The following is an 18131-nucleotide window of genomic DNA, read 5'->3' as shown; positions in this document are numbered from 1 at the left end:
CTTTCTTTCTTTCTTTCTTTCTTTCTTTCTTTCTTTCTTTCTTTCTTCCTCTTTCTAGAGTGCAGTACACAGTGGGGGAGGGGCAGAAAGACAGAATCTTAAGCAGGCTCCATGCTCAGCACAGAGTCTGACAAAGGGCCCAACCTCACAACCGTGAGATCATGACCTGAGCTGACATCAAGAGTCCACACTTGGGGCGTCTGGGTGGCTCAGTCGGTTAAGCGTCCGACTTCAACTTGGGTCCCGATCTCGCGGTCCGTGAGTTCGAGCCCCATGTCGGGCTCTGGGCTGATGGCTCAGAGCCTGAAGCCTGCTTCAGATTCTGTGTCTCCCTCTCTCTCTGCCCCTCCCCCGTTCATGCTCTGTCTCTCTCTGTCTCAAAAATAAATAAACGTTAAAAAAAAAAATTAAAAAAAAAAGAGTCCACACTTAACCAACTTTGCCACCCAGGTGCCCCCAGCACTTCTTTTTAAATTAAAAACTTTACCAAATAAAAACAGGTGACTTCAAAGTAGAAAATTATCTTAATAAAACTATTTTCTTAATACAGTAGATACAGTGCATCATGAGTAGTAAGAATAAATACTGAGTATTAAAACCTTTGAATTACATATGTGTGTGTACATCGGGCACAATATACAGTTGTTATTACTGTGAGTTGTGGCTACAGCAAGATTACAGAACTAGTTACAGCGGTCAGATGCAAGCCTGAAGTAAATTCTCTGCAGACAGGAAAGTTAGCAAGTGGACTCTTCAGCTGCTTTGTTTCTAGGCATTAGACTGCCTCCAGTCTAGGTTAAAACAGGCATTCTCAATTGAGCAGTATCACTCCAAAGGGACAAAAAGTGGTTCTTGAGGGTTAAAATATCTTAATTTGTTCATGTGTGATACAGACGCACACAGTATATACACATATACACTATATATTTGTGGTATTAAAATTTCATGGGTAGGAGGGTAATAATGCTAAACAAAAATTGTCTAAAAGGGCTTCTTAGGGCAGTGATAATAAAAACAAAGGTTGAGAAACACTGGGTTAAAAGAATTCATTCCAAGAAGCCTAACTTCCAAGACTCCACACAGAGCAGGAAATGGTGGTGATAGCAAAGCCTTGCCTTTGGCTCACCTGTTTCCCTTGAGGTATTGGGGGAAGGGGAGATGAGGGCAAGGGCTGATAGGGGACAGGAGCCTAATGTTCCTAGTTCCCTAATCAAATACCACCTCATTCTCACCCTCCAACCAATATTCAAACCAGCGCTCCGACTTACACGAACAGACACGGAGCTCAGCTTTGCATGTGGAGCACACAGCTGCAGCTGCCGAGATGTGGCTGGAAAGGAAGGTCTGGAACACAGAGGATGGTGAGGATGGAAACAGAGATCCCAGGGTTATAAAGAGTTGAAGCAACAGGAAAGAAGTCTGCCTAAGAAGGAATGAAAAGACAAAAACACACAACCACTGGCATATTTAAGGGGGGCAGGGGCAGGGAGGTCCTACTAGTTAAAAAAAAAAAAGAAAGAAAAAGAAGACCCCATGAATTATAGAAAGACAAGGTCATGATAATCAGTGGTCCTCAAGAAAGAGCAGAAGGCAACTAACTTTTAACATTCAGATGATTTACAGTCAACTATGAAAATCTTTTCTCAAAGTCCCGTTGACACTATCACATTTTCTTTTTCTTTTTTAAACTATATTTTCTTAATTAAGCACCTGGGCAACCAGAATGGCTTTGATCCTAAAATGAAAACTACCTCTGTTCAAGATAAAGTCCCTCCTGGCCTCAGGAGGATGTGCACAGTCAGGTCTGCATTAGCTGCTGGGTTCCACTTCAGAACTCTGCCTTCCGTCTCCGAGGGCCAATTCCCAGCCGGCTGCGAGAGCATGAAGGAGGCCAGCTGGGGAGAAGGATGAGAAGCTCGGCCTCACTGCCCTTACAGAGGTTTTCACTTCCATTCCTGAATCCTGCAACTACTGGATCACACTAATCGATACTGAAATATAAGGACACATGACAACTTAGTACAATGCACAGTCCTAAACTGGATTGGAGAACAGGAATAAAAAAGCTAGAGAACAGGTGAGTGGTAAGATTTAGACACAGACTATATGTTAGTTATATGTCAAGTGTCCTGAATGATGTAATTATAATTATGTACCCTTTCTCTCACAATAAAGATGCAAAAGTATTTAAGAGTGAAGTGTCATAATGTCTGTCTGCAAGTAACTCCCAAAGGATATGGCTAAAAACAGAGCACGCACAAACAAGCAAGTGAAAATTTGGCAACAGTAATTGGTGAATCTAGGTGAAGGGGAGATGGGTGTTAATGGTAACATTCCCATAACTTTCTATAGGTTTGATGTTTTTCAAGACACAAATGTCAGGAGGGAGGTATAAACGACATCGACTATATAAAAGTTTTTAATTCCTGTATGTTCTGACTCCCCTCTATTAGAACAGAGAATGAAGAGTTCACACAAAAATGATTCACAGTGGGGGCGCCTGAGTGGCTCAGTCAGGTGAGTGTAGGACTCTTGATTTCAGCTCAGGTCATGATCTCACGTGACATCATGCCCCATGTCAGGCTCTGCACTGACAGCGTGGAGCCTGCTTGGGATTCTCTCTCCCTCTCTCTCTGTCCCTTCCCCACTCATGCTCATTTGCTCTCTCTCCCAAAGAAACCATTTTTTAAAAATGATTCACAGCATTTTTTAAAATATTATCCCCACTCAGAAATAAGTGTATTTGGCAAAGAAAAATTATTTCACATATACTCTATACCACATGGCTAAGTTCCTGAGTTACACAGATTAACAGAATCTAGTGTTAAGGTGCACTTTCCACATGTTGTTGTAGAAGATAAACTTTAACAATACTTTAAGAATATTGGGGTGCCTGGCTGGCTCAGTTGGCAGAGGGGGCAACTCTTGATCTCAGGGTTGTGAGTTTAAGCCCAACATTGGATGTCGAGATTACCTAAAGGCAAACTTACTTATTCATACTAATAAGGAAAGAGAGTATGGATAAACCAAATCCATATGCAGACTAATTGTTTTAATCATTGAATTTTAACTTCCTAAATCTTTAATCAGAACTATGAGGAAGTAGAACAGACCAAAAGGTTTCATTTCCATTCACTCACATCCCTAAAGGAATTTCTATTTAATAACAAAAAGGAAAGAAGCAAAAGAAATAAAATGCCCTGAATACTCAACTATGAGTACCTGAACAAAAGAAAACTAATCAAGGCAAATGTTTATTAAGAATCTACTATGTACAAATCTCTGAAAAGTTCAAAGTACAAAGACTGGACTTTGCTCCCCTGGGGGGCCACCATTTTGTTGAAAACAGAGAAACTGAAGAAAAATAACGGTTGGCTCCGTCTTCCCTTGTCCCCGTTCCCAATGCCTCAAAGACTTCTCTTCCAGCCAGCCTCCTCATTTATTAAACTGCCATCAGGCCTTTCAAACCACAGGTTCTCAAACTTGGGTGGCACACTGCAATCACCTGGGAAGTTATCAAAAATCCAACACCTGGGTCCCTCGAGGATCTAGACAATCGGGTTTTATTGTGTGTGGCCTAGGCATTGGTATTTTCTAGAGCTCTCCAGGTAACATGCAGCCAAATCTGAGCACCATTTGATCTCTACTGCCCAAGTACAGAATATAATCTACTCCCCGGCAATAAAACCTCTGATGATTCCTCACTGTCCACACAAATCTCAACTCCTTACCATCATTTTCAAAGCCTTTCTTTTTTTTCATTTTTTTTTTTTAATGGTTATATTTATTTTTGAGACAGAGAGAGACAGAGCATGAGCGGGGGAGGAGCAGAGAGAGAGGGAGGCATAGAATCCAAAGGAGGCTCCAGGCTCCAAGCTATCAGCACAGAGCCCGACACGGGGCTCGAACTTGTCAACTGCGAGATCATGACCTGAGCCGAAGTTGGACGCTCAACCGACTGAGTCACCCAGGTGCCCATTTGCAAAGCCTTTCTATGTCTCCAAACCTACTTCTCCAGGCCTCATGCCCACCACAAATCCACAGGTTTCCACTACTCCTCCAGCTACACTGAACTTCCCTGTCCGCACCGCCCCCTCACAGGATACTGTCCATGCATAAAAGGCTTTCTAAACTCACAGACACCAATTCCAGTCTCTGTGATCCAAATCAACTTTCAAGAACCAATTTTAAAGTTTCCTCCTTTCCAAACTCTTAAACAACTTCCCTGAGTAGATGGCTGCCTCCCCTTCTTGCTTCCAACAAAACTTTGGACATTTATCCAATTGTCTAATTTGACATTTATCATGATGTTCATAGTAGCAGTTTACATTTCTTTCCCTTCTAACAGACTGTGCATTCCTCAAGGGCACAGACCATGTGCATTTATCTTCAAGTTCCTAGTGCCCAGACATGGCTGAAACACAATGCAAGTCCAATAACTGTTTACCAAATGAATGGGTATCACATACTTGTGAGATAAACAATGAACAATTTGAGAAAAGACAAAGGCAGTTCAATATGAAAAGCCAAATTAGTTACATGGGCCAAACCTGACTCCAGAAGTGCAGAAGGGAAAGAGGGTGCTTCTGGCACTTACAAGGGGGATGGCCCCATGAAGATTCCAGGTCCCGAGCTCAAGTTTCAAAGAAAGGAGAGAGAATTATGAGCATGGAAAACGGCACAGATATGGCCCGGTGCACATGAAAAAGCCATTTAGCTCAGCTTCGGGTTTCCTCAAAAGATACCCGAAGAAAAATATTAGAAATGAATCATGTTTTTTCTTAGTTATAGAAATCTGTCTCGTTAATCCTCTTCCTAGTCCTTACCACCACTTGATACGTTATGGTTCTGTATATTCAAACACTCACTATAATGCAAGCTCCACAAGAACAAGAACTTCCTTCTGTTTACTGCGGCATCCCCAGGGCTTATATCAATGCCTAGCACATAGTAAATGCTCACTATATATCTGCTGATTGAATGAACATGTTTATTACAGGCCTCTGATCTAATGCTTCCTTTCACCTGGCGATTTCTTCCAGTCTCCACTTCCAAATCGCATGTATCCTTCCAACACTAATAAAAGCTCCGACTCAAAGTCTTCTCTGATTCCTCACTTCCCCCTTTTCTGAACTCCCAAAGGATACTTTTTATGGGCTACCTTGCAGTTGCACAAGTATCAGCGTACAGGTATTTATGTATATCTTGGCTCCCCTTTATACTATAAATTCTTTGAGGGTAAGCTCTAGGTCATTCCCCACCCCACCCCCCAGAGCATAGTGCCATGTAGAGCTGTTCAGCAATTCCTGTTAAATAAAAGAAATAATTAAATTAATTTTTTTTTCAACGTTTATTTATTTTTGGGACAGAGAGAGACAGAGCATGAACGGGGGAGGGGCAGAGAGAGAGAGGGAGACACAGAATCGGAAGAAGGCTCCAGGCTCTGAGCCATCAGCCCAGAGCCCGACGCGGGGCTCGAACTCATAGACCGCGAGATCGTGACCTGGTTGAAGTCGGACGCTTAACCGACTGCGCCACCCAGGTGCCCCAAGAAAAAATTAAATTAAATGTGACATAAAGCCTTTAATATCTTAATATCAGAAAGATTAAGATCAGTAATGTCTTATCTCCATTCATCTGGGCCCTGCGATACCTGATCCTTTGAAACTATAATATCCAACACTTATGCTTACATGTGCCAGGCATTGTTCCAAGGCTTTACGTAAATGAACTCAATCCTCAAAACAACGAAATGAGATATGTATTGTACAGATGTGGAAACTGAGGAATAGGGAGGTTCACACAGCCAGTGAGTGGCAGAGCAAGGATTCAAACACACAAAAGATGGAATCCCAGAAGGCAGTAAAAGTAGATAACAGACAACAGAAAAGGAATGGAGGTTTCTGTAGTGCAACACTGAGAAAAGTAAATCCAGGTAAGAGACCCTTGGACCTGGAACTTCAGGAGTATCTGTAAGAAGGGATGGAACAGAGAAGTAAACATAAGCTCTGGCAGGACATTATCATGGGCAGAACCCATGTTCTATACACAATAGTTGGTACTGAGTTGGTATAGCATAATCAATGGCAGCAAACAACAGTGCTTAAGAATGAAGGGCTCAAAGTGCCTGGGCCACTAGTTCTGCCACACAGGTAAACTTAATTCCTTTGTCTCCATTTCCTCAACTGTAAAATGGGCCAATATCAGTACTCAGCCATTAAGATCAATGATGGTAATACGTGTATATTTACATTATTCAGGATGAGCTTGATTTATGCTGCAATTAAAACTCCATTTAAAAACCTCAGTGGCTTAAGGGAATGCAAGCTGGTGCAGCCATTATGGAAAACAGAATGGAGGTTCCTCAAAAAGACTTAAAATAGAACTACCCTATGACCCAGCAATTGCACTACTAGGTATTTATCCAAGGGATACAGGTGTGTGTACTGTTTCAAAGGGACACATGCACCCCCATGTATATAGCAGCACTATCAACAACAGCCAAAGTATGGAAAGAGCCCAAATGTCCATCGATGGATGAATGGATAAAGAAGATGTGGTATATATATATACAATGGAGTGTTACTTGGCAATCAAAAAGAATGAAATCTTGCCATTTGCAACTACATGGATGGAACTGGAGGGTATTATGCTGAGTGAAATTAGTCAGAGAAAGACAAATATCATATGACTTCATGCATATGAGGACTTTAAGAGACAAAACAGATGAACATAAGGGAAGGGAAACAAAAATAATATAAAAACAGGGAGGGGGACAAAACAGAAGAGACTCATAAGGGCGCCTGAGTGGCTCAGTCGGTTAAGCGTCCGACTTCGGCTCAGGTCACAATCTCGCGGTCCATGATTTCGAGCCCCGCGTCCGGCTCTGGGCTGATGGCTCAGTGCCAGAAGCCTGCTTCCGATTCTGTGTCTCCCTCTCTCTCTGCCCCTCCCCCATTCATGCTCTGTCTCTCTCTGTCTCAAAAATAAATAAACGTTAAAAAAAAAATTAAAAAAAAAAAAGAAGAGACTAATAAAGATGGAGAACAAACTGAGGGTTACTGGAGGGGCTGTGGAAGGGGGGATGGGCTAAATGGGTAAGAGACACTAAGGAATCTACTTCTGAAATCATTTTTGCACTATATGCTAACTAATTCAGATGTAAATTTTAAAAAACAAAAAAGAAAATTTTAAAAAATTCAGTGGTTTAGGGGCGTCTGGGTGGCTCAGTTGGTTAAGCGTCCGACTTCAGCTCAGGTCATGATCTCACAGTCCGTGGGTTCAAGCCCCATATCAGGCTCTGTGCTGACAGCTCAAAGCCTGGAGCCTGCTTCAGATTCTGTTTCCTTCTCCCTCCCCTCCCCCGCTCACGCTCTGTCTCTCAAAAATAAATAAATGTTAAAAAAAATTTTTTTAATCAATAACTCAGTAGTTTAAAGCATAGGCTTATTGCTTACACTACATAACCACTGAAGATTTCTTTCAGAAAAAAAGAGGTATTTGCCTAGAAGTGTCTCACATCACTTGTACTCAACTTGCAATATCCAAAGCAAGTCACAGAGCCATGTTCAACTTCAAGGTGATGGAGAAGTACTATTCTACCAGGTACCCAAAAGAGAAACAAAAATAGGGCATCAGTGAACAGCCCTAAGAACCACACCACACAAGAGCCTAGCACCATACCTGGCATACAGTAAGCGTTCAGTGATTGGCAGCTGCTATGATTATCACAATAATTAAGGGGTGTGGGAAAAACCTATTGTAATAATCCTAAATTAAAAAACTGAATGTGTATGCAGATGTGGGGGAAAAAACTATCATTCACATTATTTGCAATAAAGCAAAGGTAAATTTACAAAGGATTTCACAATGATATCATGGAGGGATATGCCAAAAAGTTTCTAGTAAATAAAAAGTAGTAAACGAGTTACCAAAATAGTACCACAAGCCTTTTACCATGATATAAAAGGAAAGGACATGCCAAAATGTTTCTAGTAAATAAGACATAGTAAACAAGAGTTACCAAAATAGTACCACTCATTCCTACTCATTTAAGACATGTAAAGTTTCATTGATATCTTTGTTTTATTTGAGAACATGAAAAAAAATTATTCAGCCTTTCACAAATTCACTTCTAATCTCAGAACCCAACTTCCCCATACTATCCCCATAAGTTCTTAAGGTAATTCTCCCACAGGGGGTTTCAGGACCTTCACCATCAGAGTCAGGGAAAGAGTCCTATTTAGTAAAATGAGAATTGAATTCTAAGCCTGACTTGGCCGTAGACCAGCTCTATGGCCCCACAAAATACTTATATGACTAGAAGTCCATTCTGTCGTCCATAAGATGATGAAATTGAACTAGATGGGCTCTAAACTCCCTTCCAAAACTACTCTCCCGCAATCCTGAGAAGCCAGAAAGAGGCTTTGGTTTAGAGGAATCTAGTTGAGATGCTGAATTATGTAAGACCTGATAATGCATAAAGCTTAAACTAGAAATAACTCCACAAGCACAGCTCTGATGGTAGCAACAAAGCTTAGTTCAAGAGTGAGCACAGGGGCAAGTCAGAGCACCCAGGGAGAGCCCTACTAGCATGAAGTGCTGCGCTAGAGTGGAAAAGGGTGGGCAGAGTACGACTAGTATGTGTAAATAAGGAGACTGGTATTTGTCCATGGCTTATGAAATCAGTCTTTTAGTAACATGTCATACCACATTCCAGTCACAGCTCTAGGAACCAGTGACAGTGATGGAAACAAACTGGAAGCAAAGAACCTGCAAACATTTTAAACGTAAGATCTGTCAACTATCAGATCTCAGTACCAACAGACTGGATTTTTCAATTCCAAAGCAGCAGTCCAAATATATACCTAGAGATTAAGAACTTGAAACTCTTTGGAGAAAGTCAGACAAAAGAGCCCAAAGCACCATGTTACAAAATGTTGAGCCACACCAATCAGTGATACTCGTGTCATTTTCAGCTACACAGAAGCCCCTGCCGAGACAACTTACCAGGACATCTTCACTCGCTGAGAATATAAGACCATCCCTACAACAACATGGGAAATGGTGCTTTTTAATGAACACCAATGGAAGATAACACAACATTAATTCATGCCACAAACAAAGTAACTGACACTGTTGCATTGACAATTTTGTGATTCCTGCAGCCCTATCCAAGATCTTTAAGGAACCTACCCACTCTAAGTATATCAACACTCTGAGTGTATCAACAACATGGAATGCCCTTTACTGTCTCTTATGCTTCAAAAGTCATTGCCTATATGACTAACAATCTCCTGCCTGAAAACCTAAAACCTGGCAAATATATTTAATAAAATTATGGTCCTATTAGAAAAGACTCACTGTGTGGGGACAGCATTTCAAAAAGCTATGATTCTACATGTGCATCTTCATTTACTTTTACAGCTACGTTTCCTTCCACTTGTCAATCAGAAAACAATCTCCAATACTGCAATGGATACTGATGAATATATTAGAGTCAATGCTATCCTTGACTTTTAGGAGTTTAAATATGAAGTACAAGTAGATGGAGAAAGAGGCAGAGAAGCATATACAACTCTGTATGAGTAAAGGAAATGTTTTACCAATCAATTTTTAAATGTATTGGAAGGGGACAGAGTATAAGGTTCAGCCTTTCAAAGGATCCTTGGTGGATATTATTAAAAACAAAGATTACCTTTATAAAATGAAAAACTATCCTCTAAGTAACCAAAAATACTCTCCATATGAAAAAAAATCTCCATTAACTAGTCTAACGTAATGAGAACTCTCCATAACTGGTGCTTTATAATGAGAACTAGAAAACTACAATGTTGCACTTAAAAGCTTAAATCTTTATATGAAAGAAAAAAGCCTAAGAAGTCATATTGCAAGACATTATGCATGTTAGTCACAGCCATGAAGGATCACAAGGCCTCACTAAAACAGCTACCCTGCTGTTTTCAAAACCTTTGTGACACGGATCTAAATTTATTTTCTGACCCTACTATTTTCTTAACATCAAGTCAACTTTTAGATAAAAAGAGGTAAATATAAATGGGCAAACAGTGCCAACTTTTATTATATGATTGGCTTAGTCTCATTTGAAGTCTAAAGGATAGTCTTGTCCTATATTCTAATTTCTAAAGGAATGGAAAAAATCCACTTCTGCCCCCCCCCCCCCCCAAGATAGGGGGACTCTAAAGGATCTAAACCTGTGCTATCAAATGCTAGTGCCACTAGCCGTATGTGGCTATTTAAATTAACTAATATTAAATAAAATGTAAAATTCTATGCCTCAGTCATACTAGCCACCTTTTAAGGGCTCAAAAGCCACGTGATGAGTGGGTCTCACAAATATAAGACATTTTTCATCATAGCACAAACTTATACTGGACAGTGCTGATTTAGCACAAAGTTTCTTTTTTTTAAATTTTACAACAAAGTTTCTTAGATTTTAAATGTGCCCAAAAATCATTAGTACAGCTCGTTAAAACAAAGATTACTTGGTCCCTACCCCAGGTAGTTTATTTCACTCAGTCTGGTAAGTGGCCCCAAAATGTGGCCCATTTCTAAACAAGCTGCAAGAGAATGGTGATGTTACCTATCACCTTGAGTACTGCTCCCTATGGTTAAGAACTTTTTGTTTTTTCCCAATTTATCATAGACTTAATTCTTTTATAAAACACCAGAAAAATGAATTATCAGGAAAAAAATTTTTTTAAACAAAGACTACTATAAACTTACATTTTTTTTTATTATCAGACTCAACAGACAAATCATTTTTCTAAAAAATGCTGTAGGGGCGCCTGGGTGGCGCAGTCGGTTAAGCGTCCGACTTCAGCCAGGTCACGATCTCGCGGTCTGTGAGTTCGAGCCCCGCGTCGGGCTCTGGGCTGATGGCTCAGAGCCTGGAGCCTGTTTCCGATTCTGTGTCTCCCTCTCTCTCTGCCCCTCCCCCGTTCATGCTCTGTCTCTCTCTGTCCCAAAAACAAATAAACGTTGAAAAAAAAAATTTAAAAAAAAAATAAAATAAAAAATGCTGTAAAAACATCTAAATGCTTCAAGTTCTGTACTTAACCTGGTCGCAGACAGGTAACAAACAACCCGTAGACCTGCACAGATCTGTAGATCTAGCTCTGATCTAAAAGAACTTACTTCACATTTTTACAATTATCTTTTGGGAGCTGGTCATTAATGATCTCTTTCATATCCTCTATTATTTCCTCAACATAGTTTTACAACTCAAGGTAAAAATGCTAATTCTATTAAGCAGAATATCGAGTCCCTTAAAAACAATGCTATAAAGGGCCAACTAAGAGAAGCAATCTGGGGCACCTGTGTGGCTCAGTAGGTTAAGGGTACAACTCTTGATTTCGGCTTAGGTCATGATCTCAGGGTTCGTGGGTCAGAGACCCACATCAGGTTCTTCACTGACAGCTCTGAGCCTGCTCAGGATTCTCTCTCCCTCCCTCTCTGCCCCTCCCCCACTCACATACTCTATTTTTCTCTCTTGCAAAATAAATAAACTTTAAAAAAAAAGCAATCTGATGGTGTTACTGCTTATAACGTGATCTGATTCTGCCACATGGTCAATAAGGATGATGCCTTGACTTCTTCAGGCTAACCTACAGTTGAATTTAGACTGCTACCTTTAAAAGAGTCGTTTAGGTCGAAATACACAAATGAACATTAATAAAGTCTTTGTGTTAAATTATATAAAATTTCTTTCAGTAGATAAAATCTATGATTTGGACCTAGCTTACTGGACATACCTTTCAAATAATTTTTTTTTAAGTTTATTTATTTTGAGAGGGGGAAGGGCAGAGGGAGAGAGAGAATCCCAAGCAGACTCTGCACTGTCAGCGCAGAGCCTTATGTGGGGCTCAAACCCACAAAGCTGAGGTCATGACCTGAGCCAAAATCAAGAGTCGAATGCTTAAGCAAATGAGCCACCCAGGCACCCTTCAAAGAATTTCTTAGAATACTGATGGTTTCCTTGAACCCAAAGTAAATAGTCCAAGCCAACTTCTTTACTCATGTACACTTAGGGAAGGAACAAATCAAACAGAATCCCCTCATAGGAGTCCATGCCCTTCACGGAACTCCCTCAAGCTTAAGGTGTTTTCCTCAATATATATATCAAACCAAAGAAATGGATTTTTCTTTTAGCCAACTTCTGGCCTGGCCCAACAAATGAACTTCTCTAAGAAAACTTCCAGAATTTCTCAAGTTTGGCCATTTCCTAGAGACTACTTTTAGAATTTTGTTGTCGCTCTAAATATTGTTTTTTATATTTTATAAATTATAAAATTATAAAATAAGGCTCTGAGAATTTTAACATTTCATCCTCTTGCCTATAGTAACATCTGGTTTAACAGAACTCAACATATATGCATGTTATCTGCAAAATAAGCTCACATGTTCAACTAGAAATTAAGAAAAACTCCACTTGAAATTAACAACATTGACAGAAAAGTTGCAAGGTATCACATACAAAGTCTGGGGAATATGAAAACGGAGGGGTTATTTTTAATTGTTCCTCTTAACCCCTTTTTCCTCCTAACATATTGAATGAAGCAGTAACTGAATGAGTAAGTAGTATTCAAAGCAAGAAAATGTCAGGAGCTTTTGCCATGGCCACCCCTCCAGTCCCATTTGAAGAGGCACATGGCTGCAGCAGAGAGGCTAAGGACCCTCTAAGACTGTTTTGCAATTGCCCTCACGCCTCCTGCTTGAACCTTTACTCTTTTATCAGGCTGCAGGGGAAAGGGTGTGGAACAGCTTCCCAAGTATAAAAATAAGGCAGGGAAGAATTCCAGGGATAACCCTTGCCTGGATGCTGCCCGGAGTGATTCAGAAGTACTTCACCAAGCCCAAGCCAACTAATTCAGACTGAAATCGCAATACCTCCTGAAGGGCAAAAAAAGCCCAACAAAGTCAGCCTCCTGGAAAAGATTTTGCTCATACAAAACAACTAGCTTTGAAATGACCTAAATCAATGATCCTTAATATTGTTTTTGCATGTGGATAGGAAGAGACAGAGGGGAAAAGGGGGGATGGGAAAACATGGGGGTACAGGAAGGGAAGGTGGGAGTCACAGATGCCTTCAAGAATTATGAAAGGAATGGATTCACTGCCCATAAAAGTGCACAAACAAAATTTTGCATACTATTTTGGAGAGTTCACAGACCAAAGAGTCTCTAGGGGTCCATGAATCCCAGGATAAAAAGCCTCAACCTAAACAGGTAGGAACTAAAGACGAAGGTTACCACAGTAATTAGAACTTCTTTTAACCTGAAGCCTGACCTTTTATGTAAAAACAATCTTACAATTAAAAAATATAGAGATTTCTGAGCACCTGGGTGGCTCAGTCGGTTAAGTGTCCGACTCTTGGTTTCAGCTCAGGTCATGACCTCATGGCTCGTAAGTTCGAGCCCCACATCCGGCTCTGCACTGGCAGCATGGAGGCTGCTTGGGATTCTCTCTCTGCCCCTTCCTTCCTCACTCTCTCTCTCAAAATAAAGAAAAATCTTAAAATATATATATAGAGAGAGAAAGATTCCAAAAATAAAATACTTTGGTCACATAATGTAGAACAAATTTTTAAATATATTTAAAACTTACTGATAAAATAATATATTTAATCCATAAAAAAGATCAGTGAAAATACTCCCTACAAAAATCTTTAATTAACAAAGGAGTAGAAAAAGAGAAATCTCCCTTTACTTATTTAGAAAATTCGAATCCAACTTGTTTCAATTCATGTCCTAAAGTTATCTTAAAATTCTACTTCCTAATTTTCCTGAAATTTTCATATACTATCTTAGTAGGTTAAGTTCTGAAATAACTAGCGGATAAAAGCATCATGGCAATCTATTGAAATATCTCGGTTTTTTCCTTGCTAAAAATTTAAGTCCTTCGTTATGACTATAGAAAGAAAAGGTACATCAACTGAAAAAAATGATTCCTCAAAACAGGAACTATTTATGTCATATACATTATCAAAGATTCTAAAAGTCTCGACGGCAAACGACATAAAGAGTAAGTACACGAGTATGTAAAGAATCACTATTACAAACTATAAAAACCAACTAATAGGGGTACTACAAGCAAAAAGAAATGCTTTTCTCTGGATTTTATGCAAATAATTCAGTTCAGAAATGGGAACAGGGATGGATATTTTAAAATAACTCCATTTTACTACCTTCAGGACTTTTATGGAAGTAACAGAATTTCTCAAGAGGGTATCAACGCCTCCACAAAATGAACTAAAGAAAAGAACATTTTGGCAAGGAAAAAGTGACTGCATTCTCCCTCTGCACTTCATGGTTATTAGTACCAGGCTAGGGTGAACTCTTAAGTGCCCTGCAAGGAACTCTCCTACACTTTGGAGATAAGGACGGTAAAGGGTACCCTTACTGTATTCTAATTTGCTTTTTCAGTGACACATTCTTGAAATGAAGTAGTAAAAATGAGTGAGTGCATAGAACAACTTGTTAGTTGACTTAGCCCCATACCACTAAAACATGACAGCACATTCCAGCTTTTAAAGAAATCTTTAGAGGCTGGTTGGTGAAAAGAATATGTGCTTTGAATCCAGATGATCTGGGTTCAAATTCTGGCTCCAACATTTACTAGTTTTATTGCCTTTATATACTAGCTTCATAAGTTACTTCATCTTTCTGAGCTTCCGTCCATCCTCATGGAATGGCCATGAAAATGGAGACATTTTTTCATCTCTGCAGCCCCAGTGCCTGGCTAAGTGCTGAACACACACCAGGTATTCAACGTTAGTGCTTCTTGCACGCTTCACAAGTATGTCACGTTCTATTGGGGAAAAAGAAAAAAAAACAAAAAAACACAACACAAAACACCAAACCTGTTCTCTAGGAAACAGCTAAGCCCTACCTATTATTTTATCTATTTCAAAGAGTTTTCAATGTAATAACTTGGTACAGGGGAATGCAGGCAATTCCATGGAATTCACTGCAGCTTTTCATCTGAATTAAACTAAAGCTTTGTATGAGGAATGGAAGTATAAAGTGAAACACTAAATATTTATAAAAAATAAAGCTATTTCCAGGGTGCTTGGTTGGCTCCATTGGTAGGGCATGCGACTCTTCATCTCAGGGTTGTGAGTTCAAATCCCACTCTGGGTATGTAGATTACTTTAAAAAAATAAAATCTTGGGGCACCTGGGTGGCTCGGTTGGTTAAGCATCCGACTTCAGCTTCAGGTCATAATCTTGTGGTTTGTGAGTTCGAGCCCTGCATCGGGCTCTCTGCTGACAGCTCAGAGCCTGGAGCTTGTTGCGGATTCTGTGTCTCCCTCTCTCTCTGTCCCTCCCCCGTTCTCTGTCTCTCTCAAAAATAAACATTAAAAACATTTTTTAAATCAAATCAAATCTTTAGGGGTGCCTAGGTGGCACAGTCAGTTGAGTGTCCAACTTCAGCTCAGGTCATGACCTCACAGTTGGTGGGTTTGAGCCCCAAGTAGGGCTTTATGCCGATAGCACAAAGCCTGCTTCAGATTCTCTGTCTCCCTCTCTCTCTCTGCCCCTCCTCCACTTATGCTCTCTCTCTCTCTCAAAAATAAACATTAAAAAAAAAAATCTTAAAAATAAAATAAAATCTTTAAATAAATAAAACTATTTCTAACCTTGTTATCCTGGGGGGGGATAAAAGGGAGTGAAAACACAGTCTCCTCGGTTGACTTAGATATTGTCATTGTCAAATACCGAAAATCTTTTTGCAGGTAGAATCCTCGAACCCCCTAACCTGTTCAAAAGGGTCCAGCCATTACCAATACAACTCCATTCAGCCATTACCAATACAAAGTCTTTCCATGAAAGCTGAAAAACATAGGCCCCTACAGTGAGAATCAAGCCTGAGAGTGAGGAACCCTTTTTCCTCATGGTTTAACACAAGAAGACATAACCACAACCTCTGCTTGGGGCAAAGCCATGTTTCCAAGAAAACCGAAACACTTGTTTGAAACTTCTATAACTCAAAGAGATCTCTAAGACACAGTGGTCCAAGCGTCTATTGTTTCTGACAAGTTTTCTGTAACATAATGGCAAAAATCACAAATGAGATTTGGTTTCTAAAGAGACAGGATTCTGCTTGAGATCTTTGGTATTTGAAATAGTTATAAGAAAAGTAAATCCATAAATATAAAAACTAACTGCTAAAGGATCTTCCAGAAATACAGTAGTGTTACTTATGGCTCTCCCATTTCACTCCAAACTGGTCTTTCAACTTCTTGTGTGGTTGGCAAAAAGTAACACACTGATGAGTTCAGAGAACTTCCAACTATATCAATAAATTATAAAATAAAGAAAATAATAATAAAAAATATAGAGAATATTAAAAAATATTAAATAATATTAAAAAATATTTTAAAAAATAGAGAATATTAAAAAGTTGTGGTATAAGTGATCACACTGAAAAACCATGCATGCTGTTAACAACAGAAAAACTAACTATGAACAGGCAAGAAAGAACTGCAGGATAAAAGATGTGACTCCAGGCAGACTGATACCACGATGAGACACAACTAACTTCACAAGAGATTGAGATTTATTTTGCTCATGACCAGACTACAGCAAGAACAGTATCATATTCTAGTTACTATAAAGGAGATTCCAAAGTTAGCAAAAAGGAAAAAAAAAAAATTGTAAAGGTTAACTCTTAAAAGTCCATTAATGAAGAAAAAGGTTTTAATAATCCTATATAATTCATCAAGGAGATCTGCCCTGGGACAAAAAGAAGTCCAAAATTAATCATTTTACCACTCCCCATTTTCCCAGGCCTTGGGTTACAGTCACGCATTGCTTATATGAAACCACCTGTTCCGGTCGGCATAAACCATGTTACGTGAATATTCATGCCTAATCATTTTTCATACATAGATCTCAAACCTTCTTTGTACTGTCCTAGAGCCACAAAGTTCACAAAAACTATCTCCCGGAGGTTGTCAACTTGATCTACCAATTCAGCTTATCAACCAACTACCATGCCATGCACAGTCAATAACTACAGATCTCCAGTAAGAAAGACAGTTCACAATTAGCCTTGAGAGCACAGTACTGTGGTCCCTACCAGGACTTTTCTAAGTACCACAAGCATGCCCCATAAAGTATGCCGAAATTTGGGGCCTCATGGGATTGTATTCCAATACGCTATCTGAGAAACAATAACTGAATCTCGGGCAGTATTGCACACACTCTGAAAATTACAAAAATTTTTAAATGTGTATCTTCTCTGTTCATGGATCTGTTACAGCAGAAATAAGCAGTTCTGAAGGGGTGGGGAAGAAGGTACATACAACAGTTCCAGGGATGCCTGGAGATGCCAAGGATTCGCGGAAACCTCGGCCAGATTACTAATGGTCCATAAATCCTAATTTGGAGAACACGGGCCTACAAGTTGAAAATTGAATTATATTGCCTTATTAGATCCCACACTACCGAAACCACAGTCATATCAGTCATAACTGGTACTAGGAATACTTTATGTACACAAATATAAGTGCCTACTTATGTATTTTTAATTGGATCAAATAAAACTGAAGCTGAAAACAAACTCAAATTTCAATTATCTCACTAGTGAGGGGATTTCCTAACAGAGTCTTTTTAAAAACCAAGTAGCTGCCAACCCTCTGCACATCTGACAAGCATGTCTCTGGAAATTTGGGAGCAAAAGACGCCGTTACTTCTCAACAGTGAAGGAAATACCCTAAAGGGGACAGATTCCTCTTTTTTTTTTTTTTTAAAGCTCAAACATGCAATCTAATAATGCACAAAACTTGGCTGCGGGGTTGCTGGACACCTCCAGGGTTCCAATTTTCGGGGCGAGTGCGCGCTAGTGCGTAAGAAGGGGGCGGAGGGGGAGCGCGCTCCGAGGACGCGCCGGGGCCCCCGCCCCCTCCCGGAGCAGCAGCCTGGCACCAGCCCACCCTCCTCCACCCCTGCAAACAGACGCAGGACGCCAATAGAGCAACTTCTCCGCGGGGGCGGCAGTGGAATAGCGGTCACCCCCGCCGCGCGCGGCGCTGCCCTGCCCGCCGGGGGTCCCTCCACGGCCCGCCCCGGGGGGGGGGCCTCCGCACGCCCCGCCCCCGCCCGCCAG

General features: G+C 40.2%; 1 protein-coding gene across 5 annotated transcripts in view; it reads right to left on the bottom strand.

Moving 5' to 3' along the window:
- Nucleotides 1-18131, bottom strand: part of CHD6 (chromodomain helicase DNA binding protein 6) — a 205829-nt gene that overhangs the window by 186903 nt on the left and 795 nt on the right. The gene's annotated exons all lie outside the window — the stretch shown is intronic.

This window comes from Herpailurus yagouaroundi, unplaced genomic scaffold (assembly GCF_014898765.1).
Source record: "Herpailurus yagouaroundi ecotype Mexico unplaced genomic scaffold, PumYag 196, whole genome shotgun sequence".
NCBI classification, from domain to species: Eukaryota; Metazoa; Chordata; class Mammalia; order Carnivora; family Felidae; genus Herpailurus; species Herpailurus yagouaroundi.
Note: the sequence above shows the minus strand (reverse complement) of the source record. Positions and strands in the feature narration are given on the sequence as shown.